Genomic DNA, 14685 nt, shown 5'->3' with positions numbered 1-14685 from the left:
TGGCAACAAGAAAGCCCCATGGATGTGGAGCATGAAAATCCAATGCACGCACCTGAACAGGAGCAAACATACAAATAAGCCATAGCACGCACGGGTTTGCATGGAAACATAGTCCGCAAGATATGTGTCTACAGGGTTCGATCGATTGTTTTGATGTCTACGTGTCATTTCTGGTGGTGAGAGGATTTAAGTGCAAGAAAGGGGGCCTAACAAGGAGTCTGGGAAGGGACGCTTAGAAGGGAGGTTGGGAAAAGGGCTTAGGTGGGGATAGGTTAGGGGATAGGTGTGGGGATGGAATGAAGCAATTTAAAAAAGGAAAAAATACAACAAAATGGGCTCCTCCCTGCATCACGTGGCCCAAGTAGGTGCGGGGCAAGGGATAAAAACATGAGGGTGAAAGGAATGCTCGAGGCACGTGTCAAACCATACAAGCTGTAATATTTTCACACAATTAAAAATTAGTTGGTTAGTTTGAAAGTTAGTTAGTCAATTAATAATCTAGTAAGATTACTAACTAAAGTAAAAAAACTAAGTAGCATTAATAATTAAGGATTTTTAATTTAATTAAAAATATATGTTAAAAAAATTGAGTCGTAAATCTGTTATTTTTCTCGGATTGACAAGGACCGTAGCCACCCTTCACGAAAGTTACAATGTGAACGAGACTTATGAGCTATATTAATCACTAATATTGATGTGTATAGTTTGGATGGTCCAAAAATATTAGATTTTAGGCAAAACTAGCATATTCTAGATATTTTAGATATTATCCTAAAAATATATGGAGACTTCTAGAACTGGATGTCATTTAAAAGAAAAGACAAGTGTTTTAGTTAGTTTTGGAAATTTTATAAAAAGAAAAAAATAAAGAGAGGGATTTACAAAATCGTGTGTGCCTCATTCGCAGTCTACAGATAGAAAACACACATCGAAAAGAGAAAATAAGGAGTGAACTGAGAGCTTTCTAAGCAAGTGTCTTGAGGTTTTACCCCCCTTTCGGAGCCAATGGAACCATCAGATCACTAATTCTTCCAAGATCCCCCTCCATAAAGAGCTCCTCTTCTCAGCCACAAGCCTCTTCTCTAATTCACTATAAATATGAGACATGGGAAAGCACAACCAGCATAAGGAGACCCCGAGAGGCTACAAGAGAGAGGTAGAGAGAAGGATACCCCTCCAAGAGATTACGAGAAGGAGCTTGAGAGAGAGAGAGAGATAGAGAGAGTTTATCCCGAGAGGCTGCAAGGGAGAGAGTTAGTTCAATTTTTCCCTATCTCGGTCTTCAACTAAGCCATCTTCTCTTACGCTCTCCTATCTCGAATATATTCCACCTTCTTTATTTCTCGAGTCTACTTGCGGACAATGGCACCCAAGCAAAGAGTGTTGCGTATGGATGGCAATCCTATAACCAACAACGAAGTTTTGGAGGAAGGCATCACTGTCAATCCAACTGCAATACTGGTCGTTAGTAATGTATTTCCAAATTGATAGATGCTTGTTTTGATTCTCGTATGAGATACGTTAGGCTCCATACTATGATGTACGAGTATAAATCATCAGAAGTGATAAATTTCATCTCACATATTCAAAAGATCGAGCTTGCAAAGTGCATGTATCAAGGGAAGTTAATTGCACCTAGTTGCATATGGCTTATTCCTTGACAGAGCAATTATAATGAAGAATTGGTTAAGGGTTATGAATGCCATAATCATTACATTAAAAATTGTGCATACAAGTGTTAAGTACATTTTTCATAGAATCGCTCTTTGATCCCAAGGGGGAGAGCAGATATGCGATGGAAATGTCATCACGACTATTCTTGCATTGTTTGGGAAGAATAAAATTGGTTTTTTGTTGGTTGATCGAACAACATCCTAAATGCTTTTACATTCCACTGGTTATTAGTTTTTTGTTTGGATGATTGTTCCAAGTGCTTGTGATTTATGGTAAATGCATGGCAAGGATTTGTGATGACAAGTTGCCATGGGGATAAAGGAATGTTTTCTTGGAAAATGATATTAGGGTTGAATGCCTTGTTGTGCTAGATTTCTAAAGGATTTAATTAAGGAAGGATATATTGCACGGGTTGAATGTTTTCTTGGAAAATGATATTAGGGTTGAATGCCTTGTTGTGCTGGATTTCTAAAGGGTTTAAATAAGGAAGGATATATTGCACGGGTGGATCACCTCCATAATCGCATCGTGGATCAACCCAAAGAGGGCACTGCTCGATTCATGGGCCGAAGGTCGAGTGGTGAAAAGGCCAACCACGGGAATGATGTTTCGCTCCTAGACAGCTTGCGGGTTAGGTGGAGCTCAGGATACCCCTTGCTAGGTCTAGAATGGAGTTGAAGACCTTCGTGGCTTCCAACATTTGGGTATGTTAGGATATTCTATTCTAGATAAAGGATAGAATTGTGGCGCCATGTGATTTGGACCAGTTACTTCTGTTGGACAGAAGTGGTACATAATTTCTCCTGTATGGACAAGAGACAAAGATTAGCATGAAGGTAAGTTAAGGAATTTGTTTGAATTTGTTTTGCTTGCTATATTTTCGTGTATGTGATGTAACTTATGGGAACCAACCATGTTCCCTAAAAGGCTTAATTAATGAAGCTAACTTTAAGTGTCACACATAAATGCGGTATGACCTAATTAGAAAACTAAAGCTATTGAGGGAAGCGGGTAGGCGGAACCCCCGACGAGTCCGTCAGGGTGGTCCCAGAGAACTGGGAGGCAACTGGGAGGCTTCTCACAAGGTTTTACCATCTTTGACCTTAGAAATTGTTAGGATAGAACCCTGATTCATTCTGTTTTAGGGGACCAAAATGGGACTATTCCCTATGGACAAAGAGGTCAAGCAGCACATCCCTCTCGTTTCCCATTCTCTTTGAACCAAGTGCGGCATGGGTTTACTTCGGCTTGGGTATCTCTGCGTAAAGTAGGATGTCCAGGATCCAACGCTAGAATATTGTTGGGAGACCTTGGCCACTAGGAGCCGAGGTCGATCCTAGTGGATTTGGCTGTAACGTTCCGTTGCGAGGCAGATTTGGGAAACCCTAGGTGACAAAACCCAGAACATTCCATGGGAGTGCCGAGCAGCGACGCTTAGATTCGTTTCTTGATAGACTGCTAAAAGCATGCCAGGACAGTCAATGGGCAGGCACCTTACACAAGCGTGCGATGGAATGCATCACAAGATAATAAAGTTCATTCAAAAATGTGTAAATCCTTCAGAAATTAATAAGGAATGAATCGTAACCCAGAATAGGGGGTTGTAAAAGGAAAAACTAATTGGTTCAAAGTGATGAATAAACTCATGATATCTTATTTCAATTTTGGTGAAGCAAGGATGCGTTCACATGGAAGGATTGAAAAATAAAAAACCATTAAAATAAGAAAGGGGACATCCTAGAGGTAGGGTGTAATAGGATGGGTGGGTAGGGAAATGACCCCGATATAGCACAAAAAATAAATAGCAGCCATCAAAGATCCATAGAAGGCATTGGTATGAGTTTATACAAAATAGACGTGCATGGACGCATCCCCACACTTAAAACCTTAACATATTGGGTTAGTAAAAGGTGAGAAGGATCGAAGCTTACTTGGAAGAGCTATGGCAAGAGAGCAAGAGCAAGAAAGAGAGAGACACAAAATGGGAATCCCAATAGCCACAATGTGTGACTGGGCCTTCCTTTATTCAAACTATCACTAAAAGAATAAAGAATAAAGTGATGGTGACAGGCGTTCGCCACCTATAGTGTGTAGTGGCGGATACTATCAGTGTAGTAATACACGGGCGGCTAGACGGAGGTGCCTTTACCACATCAACCTCCCACTTAAAGGCGAATCTGCCCCAGTGAGGAGTGAAAAGAAAAAAGGAAAGAAAATACAATGTACACGTGTACAACAGGAAGAGGGAAAACGTCATCTCATCCAACGGCCATCAATCTCCTGAGAAAGGCAAAGGCAAAGTGCTCAGTAGTGAGGCTTTTGTGAGCATATCTACAGAATTTTTGTCAGTAGAGATCTTGACAAGGTCAACATACCTGTCCTCCATGACCCCGGGGACCTATGAAGTGATATCTCACCTCAATGTGTTTCATCTTCGCATGGAAGACCAGATTCTTCAGCTATAGCCTTCTTGCAAGCCTCAGTGGCTACAACATACTCAATCTCAATGGTAGAGAGAGTTGTATACTTTTGAACCCTGGACATCCAAGAGACAGCACCTCTAGCATAGGTGAATATATAGCTAGAAGTGGACTTCCTACTATCTGCATGTCCTGCATAATTGGAGTATGTGTATCCCACAACTCCTGTATCCTAGCTGCCATAGCAAATACACATATCTACTATGCCTTTCACGTATCTCATGATACCCTTCACGGCATCCCAATGTTTCTTGCCAAGTGTAGCCATATAGCGTGCCACAACACCAACTGCAAAGGCAATATCTGGACAAGTCGCTATCATGGCATACATCAAACTGCCCACGGCTGATGCATAAGGGATCTTGGCCATATCGGTCCTCTTCTCATCTGTCTGCAGACAATCGGCCTGTGAGACCTTCATAGAAGGTAATGGACAACCAATAGGCTTCATGTCATGCATGCGAAAATGCTCAAGGACTTTATAAATGTACTCCCTCTATGAGAGGTAGGGTAGTCCCTAATGCTTGCCTGTCGTGCTTAATGAGCATACCAAGAATGTGAGAGGCTTATCCCAAATCCTTCATCTCAAAGCTCTTCTTCAATTGAGATTTAAGAGCATCTAGCTCATCATGAGCTTTCTCTGCTATCAGCATATCATCCACATAAAGTGCCAAAATAAGCAATGAGCCATCATGGACTTACTTCAAGTAAAGACACTCCATAGCACTCTTGTTGTAGCCTTGTGACTGCATAAAGGCATCAAACTTATGATACCATTTCCTAGGTGTCTACTTCAAGCCATAAAGACTTTTCTTCAACTTGCACACTAGGTGCTCTCTGCCAGGTTTTGCAAAGCCCTTAGGCTACTCCATGTAAATCTCATCATGCAAATCCCCATGCAAGAATGCAGTCTTGACATCCATCTGATACATGTCCCGATCAGGGCGCGACTAAGGCCAAAACCAAGCGTAGGGTGGTCATCTTGACCATAGAAGAAAAGACTTCATCAAAGTCAACTCCATGCTCATGTTTAAAACCCTTAGCAACAGGTCTTGCCTTATAAGCCGGCTTGGGGTGCCCATGGATACTTTTCAGCTTGTACAACCATTTGCATCACAAAGCCTTCTTTCCCTTAGGCAATGCAACCAAATCCCAAGTCATATTCTTATGCAAGGATTCCATCTTAGACTGCATAACCCTCTCTTAGGAGTGTGACTGTCACCCCTACACAGAGCCTCATCATAGGTGACAGGCTCTCATGCATCTATAACCAAGACATAATGTATCGGGGACTCAAATCTATCAGGCGGATATCTATCTCTAGTAGACCGTCTCACTGCACGCTCTATTGTATGTCCAACATCCTGGCCATGGATACCAACTACTATTGTAGGATGTCCAACTAGGTGTGCAGGCTATACTGGAGCACGTGGCTTCTCTTGGAATATAACCATGTGTATCTCTACCATCTTCTCACGCTGCCTATGCATCTTATCTTCATGGAAGACTACATCATGTCTATGGCGTGGATCCCAGAGGCGGTAACCCATCTCACATGCATCTCCATAGCCAAGGAAAATGCATTTGACACTCTTAGGATCCAACTTTGTATACTTGTCCTTGGGCACATGGCAGAATGCCTCACATCCAAAGACATGTAGATGCGCATAAGACGAAGGTTTCCCAATCCATACCTCCTCTACCATTATCAGTCCTAAGGCATTTCAGCCTATGTCCAGTCTAGTTCTCAACCAATATAAGCCATCACTAAAACACAGCCAAGACATTTGACTTAAGCTTAATGAGATAAGCTTACACTTTACGTAAAAAATCATCAATAAATGTCACAAAATACTTTGCACCACCCATAGACTAACAAGGCATGGGCCCACAGACATCCGAATGTACCAATGCCAGGGACTCACTCATGCGTACCAGACTTCTTATGCATATTCCTAGTCTATCTCTCATAAAGACAATGCTCACATGAATCAAAACATGCATAATCAAGGGGCAGTAAGTACTGCAAACCAAAAAGCATTTTTATTCCCTTCAAGGACATATGACCCAAATGGGCATGCCAAACAGATACATGTGGGATGGAACCTACTGACAAAACATGGTCAACAAAGGACCCATCGACTACAAGAGAATAGAGGCTACCAACCTTGGCACCGCTAGCAAGCACAAGTTTGCCACGTGTGATCTTCTAGGAAAAATCCCCAAAAGAGACATGAAACCTAGCATCATCAAGCTGCCCTGTAGACATAAGACTGCATGTAAGCGCAAGTACATGATGGACATAACAGAAAAGTACTACCAGTAGAGAATTGCAACCGTACATCCCCAATGCTAACAATAGCAAGTGACCTATCATCACCCAAGCAAACTAAACCAGAGACAGTGTGGTAGGAATGGAACCACTCACAACATGGTGTAACATGAAATGAAGCACTAGAATGCAAAAGCCAGCACTGCGCATACATAGAGTGAACCTAGTTAACAGCATAGCATCACAAGAACTAGCTACAAGTATGTACTCCCCATTGGAGTCCTCAGTCTGCATGACATCTATCTCCTCTATTTTCACACTAGATTTTGCAGGTACCATGCTGCGATCTGAGGAATTTTCTTGTACTTTGTCTTTCCCCTTCTCTTTGCACTTCTCATTGTGCAAGTCATGACACTGTGAGCATATATGGCCCTTCTTACCACAATGATGACATGTCACATTAGCATTTCTTCCATGAGACTTGTTGCGTGACTTATACCTAGACTTTTGAGAGTCTCTGCCACGTCCATTCCCATGGCTATTCTTTCCAGTACCATCTCTACCTCTAACAATCAAAGCATACGACACACGAGAGGCATCCAAGTTCTTATGGTTGATCTCTTCCTACAGAAGAGCACTCTCTACATCAGGCAAGTTCAAAGTAGTAGCAGGAGTACATAAGGCAATGCGGAATACATTCCATGACTCACTTAGAGTCCCAAGCAAAAACAATGGAGTAACCTCATCATTGAAGGTAATGCCCTGTGAAGTCAAGTTCTTGAGAATAGCATGGAACTGGCTCAAATAAGCAGACATCATCATATTCTCCTTCATGTGCAAGTCCATAAGTTGCTTCAGCCAATACATCTGACTTGCTGGACTTTTTTTTATCATAGAGGTTCTTGATCTTATCCCAAAGCTGCCAAGCACTCTGTGCTTCCTTAACCATATTGTAATGCACATGTTTAGTGAGAGACAAGATGAGGGTGGACTTTCATAACTTATCAAGCTCCATCCATTCGTCATCAGTCATAGTTTTAGGCTACTCGTCACCCATCCTTAGTGGCTCTTCCAATACCTGCCAAACTTGGCTCTTCCAATAGGCATAATTTGTACCATCAAGCTTAGTGATATTGAAGATAGCATTGTCAATGGAAGAAGATACCATACTACAGTCCAAAATGGTGCAGATCATTCAAAAGTGCTTGCTATTTTTTTATGTGTAGATAACCAAATTACCACCAAAACCAAGGCAAAATGACCACGAACTGATAGTTAATGATGATGCCCACCAAATACCATCAAAAGTATATAAAGCCAGGATTATTCAACATGAAAAATACATCATAGTCCATGCATAATTGCTTGCTGTAATAAATTACAGCCAGGTACAATGAGAGCAAGCTGTAGGCAAAATGAATGCACCAAGTCAACCACTGACTATCAAAGCATCATCGACATCAAGCGGACATAAATGAGCAAGTGGCAATCATACAGACATCGAGCAAACACCCAAGCATGTCAAATGAATCCGTCAGTAAGTCGGCACACCCCTTGTGTAATAGGGCAAAGCGTACACAACACTAGCAAGGCCTGATACAAATAGGTGTATGCTCAAGGAGTGCAAAGCCCAAATCAACCCAAATACACCTATGAGGACCATGGCATATCAACCATGCAACATCAAAGTGAAGATCCCAGTCTCAAGTGCCTGAATGCTCAAGTAGCATAACCCACTTGCTCTATGTCTATCAAGCGTATCAAGTTGCTCCCATTGGCACAAAATCCGTAAATGTTAAGCAAGAAAGCTCGAACAAAGCAGGTAAGAGTGCACCAGTGACAAGTGTCCGAGATCAAGCATCAATGAGACATCCCGAGTATATAGACTCCATAGCATCCATACATAGCATCTGTAGACATCAAGTATATCCAAACTGTAACTCTGGCAAGCCAAGAAATAGCCAAGCCCAGGCAATCAAATGTCAAGCCCAAGTAAGCAGCAGTAGCAATCAACTCCAAGACAATGTAACTAGCATGTATAGAGATGGCATAAGCCAAGCATGTCAAGACCGGTCAGACATAAAGGTACATGCCAAAGAATATCCAAAGATAAAGATTCAAGTGCTACAAAGAGGAGCTCAAGCTTAGCCAATGATCCAAAGCAATATCAAGCTCACAGTTGATCCCCGATGATCAATACATCAAAGTACATCTCCCAAGCATGTCCTAATTAAAAGAGGCAAAGGCAAACATGAAGTAATAGGCTTCATCCCACTATTGTACAGCAGTGATTTATTGTTGAAAACTGTGATTTTTCAGCCCAAAAATCAGTGCAAGATCATGGTAAAACATATGCCTTGCATCCCCCAACAATCGGTCATCAATAGGCATCAAATTGCTTAAATAGGAAGATCCAAACAAGCATAGGCATCAATTTCTAGTGTAGCATTGACATTTAGTGTCTATAAGCTACTGTAAACTGGTTCAAAACTATACTACAGGGCCTCACATCAATATTCAAGGCTTGGGAGGCTTCAAAGCATGTCAAGCATCATTGCCAAGGTTGCCACAATGATTCGAAAGTATGCCAGGATCATCAACAAGTTGAAGATGTGTTGTCCATGGGCTACCAAGAATCGACACAAATTCATGCTGCATGGCTGGAGGGTTTGCTGCTTCTGCTGATCTGATTTAGGGTGCTCCAGGGCTTTACCACGTGTCAAGGGAGGCACACAAGAAGTCTCAAGTAGCCACAAGAGGTCTATGATGATATATAAAGCACAGGAGCTTCAATGGTGATGCCCCCTTTCTCTTCTCAAACTTGTAGACCTATGAACTCAATGAAACCTTGAAACAAATGAAAAAGTAACTCTATTGCAATGCCTTGAGGGTGCCCAAAAGGGCCTTGTAGGTGCTCGAGAAGCCAAGGTGTGACAAGAGCTCGAGCAATCACAATGTGTAACCGGGCCTTTATTCAAATTGTCACTAAAAGAATAAAGAATAAAGTGACGATGACAGGTGCCCACCACCTGCAGTGTGCAATGGTAGGTACTATCAGTGTAGTAATACATGGGCGGCCAGACGGAGGAGCCTTTATCCCCAACAGTTAGGACGAACAACAAGAGACTACATACTAATACACGATCTAACCCTTGCATCTTCACACTTATGACATGACATACATACATACAACTAAAAGGAGAGTTGGAAACACTTGGCCCATTCAGCAATTGGTCATGGTTGAAAGTCATTGGTGTACTAGATGTTGGAGTCACTCATTGTCGCTCGAGGGGTCGATGTCGACTGTACGGCACACCATAGCTCGTCACAACATACGTCAACACAGTCGGAACCATGTAGCAACACCTAGGGAGGTACCCGTATAGGTGAACATCGCCAAGTTATTATCTACGAAGCATGTAGCTCTCAATCTCACGAATCACTGAAATTAAGAATGATAGAACACTCGCCCATATACAAATATCACTCAAAAGAGATGATAGAAACCCATAACTCACACGTGAATTAGAATTCAACAAGATTAAGGGCGTAGAGAGAGAGTATACTAGCATGCACAATTGATGGTGCGTAGAAGAGAGTGACATGTCATATTATGGTTGCAGTGTGCATAGGGAAACAAGAACATATACGATCGCCAATTTTCATAATGTCCCTCAAACCTCACCTCTCAGTTTGTTGAATTAGAACATTTGTTACAATTAGCCTCTCCCTATGTCTTACACTCTATTGATAAATATAGGAGGAAAGCCCAAATCTTGACATCCATTGATGTAATCCTCATTGTTACTTATGTGAAGATTATATACCTTGTGCACAATTGATGGTGCAATTGTGCATTCCGTCATGTACTGGCATACCGTGCAAAAAGGCAAGAACCTTATAGTATTGTGCATAGAATAGATCATGCTTTGTGCATTTAGAGGCCCAACCCAGGCATGTAACACTCCATTCACATAGCCCACCTCTCCATTAAATCAAAGAGAAATGAACCGGTCACTCATCCCACCCTCTGTCTCATGCTCTCTTGATGAATATAGAGGGCAGCCCATGGTCACATCCCTATCCTCTTAGGATGAAAGCTCATATCACCCTCAATGGTTGTCGATGAAGATCAGCTTCAGTTTACTGATGACATTGAGTATCTGTTGATGAGGAGGCATACCCAAGGAGGTAGCCGATAAATTAGAAACTTGGACTCGATAAATATCTTCTCTCTATTGTACAAGTCAAATGGCCTCTGAAAGCATAGGAACACAATGCACTAAGGGAGGGTGCTTCAGAACTATACCCTAGAAGGACCAACAAAAGGTTCAATTGATTTGGACTGTGGGGTGTCACCACCTTTTCCACAACTAGCTTCCTATCTAAGGGCGTTTGCCACCTTCTCTTGGAGTGAGGCCTGTTATAAAAGGAAATTTCTTAACATGTGTGTAGATGCTTAACCACAAGGACAACACATAAATCAAAAGGTAAATCGTAGCAAAGGACAAGAAGTAAATGATAGACTTGTGGTGAGCAACTCAAAGGACTGAGGGCCATGAACCCTAAAAAGGGTCATAAATCTTAAAAATAACAAAAACACCAATATACACTTGGAAATACACACAACACAAGACTCAACAAAGAGAAAAAGATAGCTCGAATGTCTTTAAAAAACAAAGACCCCAAAGCATATAACAAAAATTCAACCTTGTAGGAGAATATAAAGAGATCTATTCAACCATTGAGAGCCTAACAGTTGATGCACTTATGTGCAACCAATGGGACTTGTCATGTATAGCTCTTTTGAGATGGTTTTGGCCGACCCACTTCTGTACCCATAGAGTTCTTGATAAAACACTAGCAACAAAAAAACCTAGGTCCTAACAAACCCCCCACTTGACCCTAAGGTTTCCCAAGGGAGTGATACTAGATCAAGGTTTAGAGATCATGCATATTGAATGCCCTTGTCCATCTGAGAATCCACCGTGACCAACATGTGCTATAGGACATTCAAATCATCCTCCAAATCATTACAACCTGCACTATGCCAAGTCACAACTCTGAAAAAGTCAATCAAGGTGCTTTCTCATGAATCGCTTGCATACCTTTATTGAGACTAAAAGAGATTATCTTTAAGTAAATGTAGGTACAAAATGAAGACCCCGAATAATGGTTTGAATCTCTCTCGAAATAGACACAATGGAAGCACCCTCTAATCTCATAGCACACTAGGCACCCATATATGTAGTGCTCCTCGATCTTTGACCCCACTTGGTAGATCCAATCCTAGAGGGGAAGGGAATATGCTCCATAGTGACTTGCCTCTATCTGTAATTGATGTGAGGATGTGTGAATTTGACCAATGGTGCACTATACCCTATGATACATGTATATATGCTTTTGGTAGAAAGCCATCTTTGTTTCGAGATCCTAGGTAGGTGCCAAACAAGTTGTGGTTATATGTCATTGAACACTATCCATTCTAATCATCTTGTTGAGTTGCCCTCAATTGAGCTCTAAGAAAGGGGAATCGAAGCTATGTTGTAGAGGTGGAAGGTGATCCATATGTAGCCCATGTGGTTGCAACCATGTGTTTTTCTGAGCATACTATCACTTAGCCTAGGTACAATTGATCAATAATGGGACATTAGTTGGAATCTTGTTATTTCAAGAGTTCCAATGCTCGTTGACACAACCATCTCTCACATAGTTGACCCACATTTCAATCTCCAAGCCATTCACTCTCTCTTCACAATCCCAATGCAAGCAAGAAAACAAACGGCTCAAGAGTTTCTAATAGGCTTACGTTCTCACCTTCATGCATTGTAGTTTCAATGCCTCCATGGGTTTATCATTGGCCTTACAATTCAAGTGATGCTTCTCAATGCACTTCCACTACTCCACATTTGATCCAATCCACTAGCACTCCATCGAAAATATGAAAAGGAAAGAAGGAGAAGTGGAAATCTCAACCTTAAACCATGCCTCTCACACTCCAAGATATGAAAGAAGGGGAAGAAAAGACGAATAAAAAAGAGAAGAGCGCTTTATTTTCCAAGTCCTTCACTAACTCCACTTTCTCACTCATGAGTCTCCACAAGGTGCTCAAGAGGCTAAGATGAAAGTCAAGAGAAAGCTTATTGTCATGGAAAAATGAGCTCTTTCATTTACATTTCTGGCTTTTATTATACCTTAGGATTAGGGTTAAGATTTCCACCAATGAGTTGGGCATCTTACCCACTTTCGTGGCTTTTTCATTGGCTCTTTTTTCTAAAGTGAATACAAATTATTTTGCCCATAACCTAACATATTTATCGAAAGTGAATGCAAATTTTTTTGCCCATAACCTAACCTCCATTGCAAGTCTTCCTAACTCATTTCGTGATATGTTACAATTTTCACGAGTGAGCTTAGCTCTCAAATAATGTCACAAAAATAAATATGCAACCACAAGAATTAGTTATTTGAATACATTGTAGTTGCACATTGCGATAACATTATCCAACTCAAAAAGAAAAATCCTCATCGAACTAATTTAGATACTAACTTCCATGCTTCTTTACTCTTTGAGGTTAACACTATCCCACCTTCTATATAAGTGATAGTGCCTCGGTACTCACAATTATTGAAAGCATGCTTCAACTTGCACCATAGGTGTGGAATGCTAGGAATAGTGGTTTTAGAAGGGGGGATGGTAGTTACTAATGATGAAGTATGCTTATTGGTACTCACTACTTGGCGTCATCGATGATGACAAAGCTATATTGAAAATTGTTGGTGTATCCTTGACTGAGAGTCCCTTTTTCTTGGATAAAACTTGAAAGTCTATTGAATTGGATACTGCAAAAGGCAGAAGAGTCATTGTTGATGGTTGAATAGGTAGTGGTTCAGATTTCTTTGCAACTTCTATACCTCTAATGACAGCTTCACGTGATTTGCTTCATAGGGGGAGCAATAGTCTTCCACTTTCGTGCACATGGCATATATTGATGGCTTGCTAAATGCGTTGAACTCGAAGAGAGCTAGGAGTATTGTCCTACAATTTAGAACCTAAACCATCAAAAAAGGTTATTGTGAAAATACTATGTGGACCCATTTGCATGTTTAAGTAAGACGTCTCTCTCCATTGGTTCTTACTGACAAAGTTGATAAAACAAGGAAATTTAGCCAATAAAAATGGAAAGGCTTGACCTTGATGAGCAGAGAAAGTTCCTGAAGAGGATATTGATAAAACAAGGAAATTTAGCCAACAAAAATGGAAAGGATTGTCCTTGATGAGCGAAGAAAGTTCCTGAAGAGGATAATAGGGAGATGTTATAAATAGGTCAATTAGAAGTGTTGAATTCGACTAACTGCTTTTTGAAGGATTAGGTCTCTAGCAATTTCAATAGCGAGTGTTAGTTCAAATAATTGGACTATTTCTTACGTGCCTTTTCTACCTTGCTTTTGTGTGGTTAGCTCGGCGGCATTAAGGTGAATGAAAAAGAGAGAGAAGTGCAAGTGACTCAGGGAGACGTGTCTAACCGTAGGTGAGTCGAGCTCCCTATGTGCGTATCTTGTAGCGCTTGTAACAATGTTAATTGTGTTGCTTATACTAAAAAGAGTCATTATTAATAAGTGGTTTATTCTTTTTATTTTGAGCTTTACTTGAGCACATTCTTGCTCCTCTCACGTTCTTCCTCCTGTCACTAGTTTTTAATATGATTCAAAGGCTAGGTTATTGCACTTTTCGTGGGAGTTGTGTGATTGCTTGCACTGAAAGTCTCCATGTTCAATAGAATCAAGTGCATCCATTGATTGTTCTTAATATAATGGTCATCAAATTTAGTCCCATTCTTGAAAAGTCTTCAAAGTAGGACTTCCTCTTCGACACCTTCACGATTGGAAAGCATCTATACGCGATCGGCACGCTTCCGAGTTTTGATTATCGAGATGATGTTTCGTTTGCGCAGAAGGGAACGTTGAGCTCCCCCACAAGGATTCGTTGCCGCATTTCTCGGGACAAGGTTGGGTTGGCCAATTTTAGTTCATGATATTGAAATCGACACCTTCGTCAAAGAGAGCATCGAGGACAATAAGTTTGTCCCTCGGATATGCTAGTGGTATTAACTCTTTGCCTCTAGGCTCAATATTCACAGCTTTGAAAGTATCTTTCGAATGCTAAGCAATTGTCATGTAAGGCAATTGCTGAATGCATCTTAGATTAGCGTGCCATTGAATTTATGCGTGGACACATCCGGTCCGCTAGTCCTTGGC

Source organism: Lygodium microphyllum, chromosome 23, assembly GCF_053477565.2.
Source record: "Lygodium microphyllum isolate KBCC chromosome 23, Lygodium_microphyllum_v1.1.10, whole genome shotgun sequence".
In the NCBI taxonomy this organism is placed as follows: Eukaryota; Viridiplantae; Streptophyta; class Polypodiopsida; order Schizaeales; family Lygodiaceae; genus Lygodium; species Lygodium microphyllum.
The sequence above is the reverse complement of the archived record's forward strand: the minus strand, read 5'-3'. Positions refer to the sequence as shown.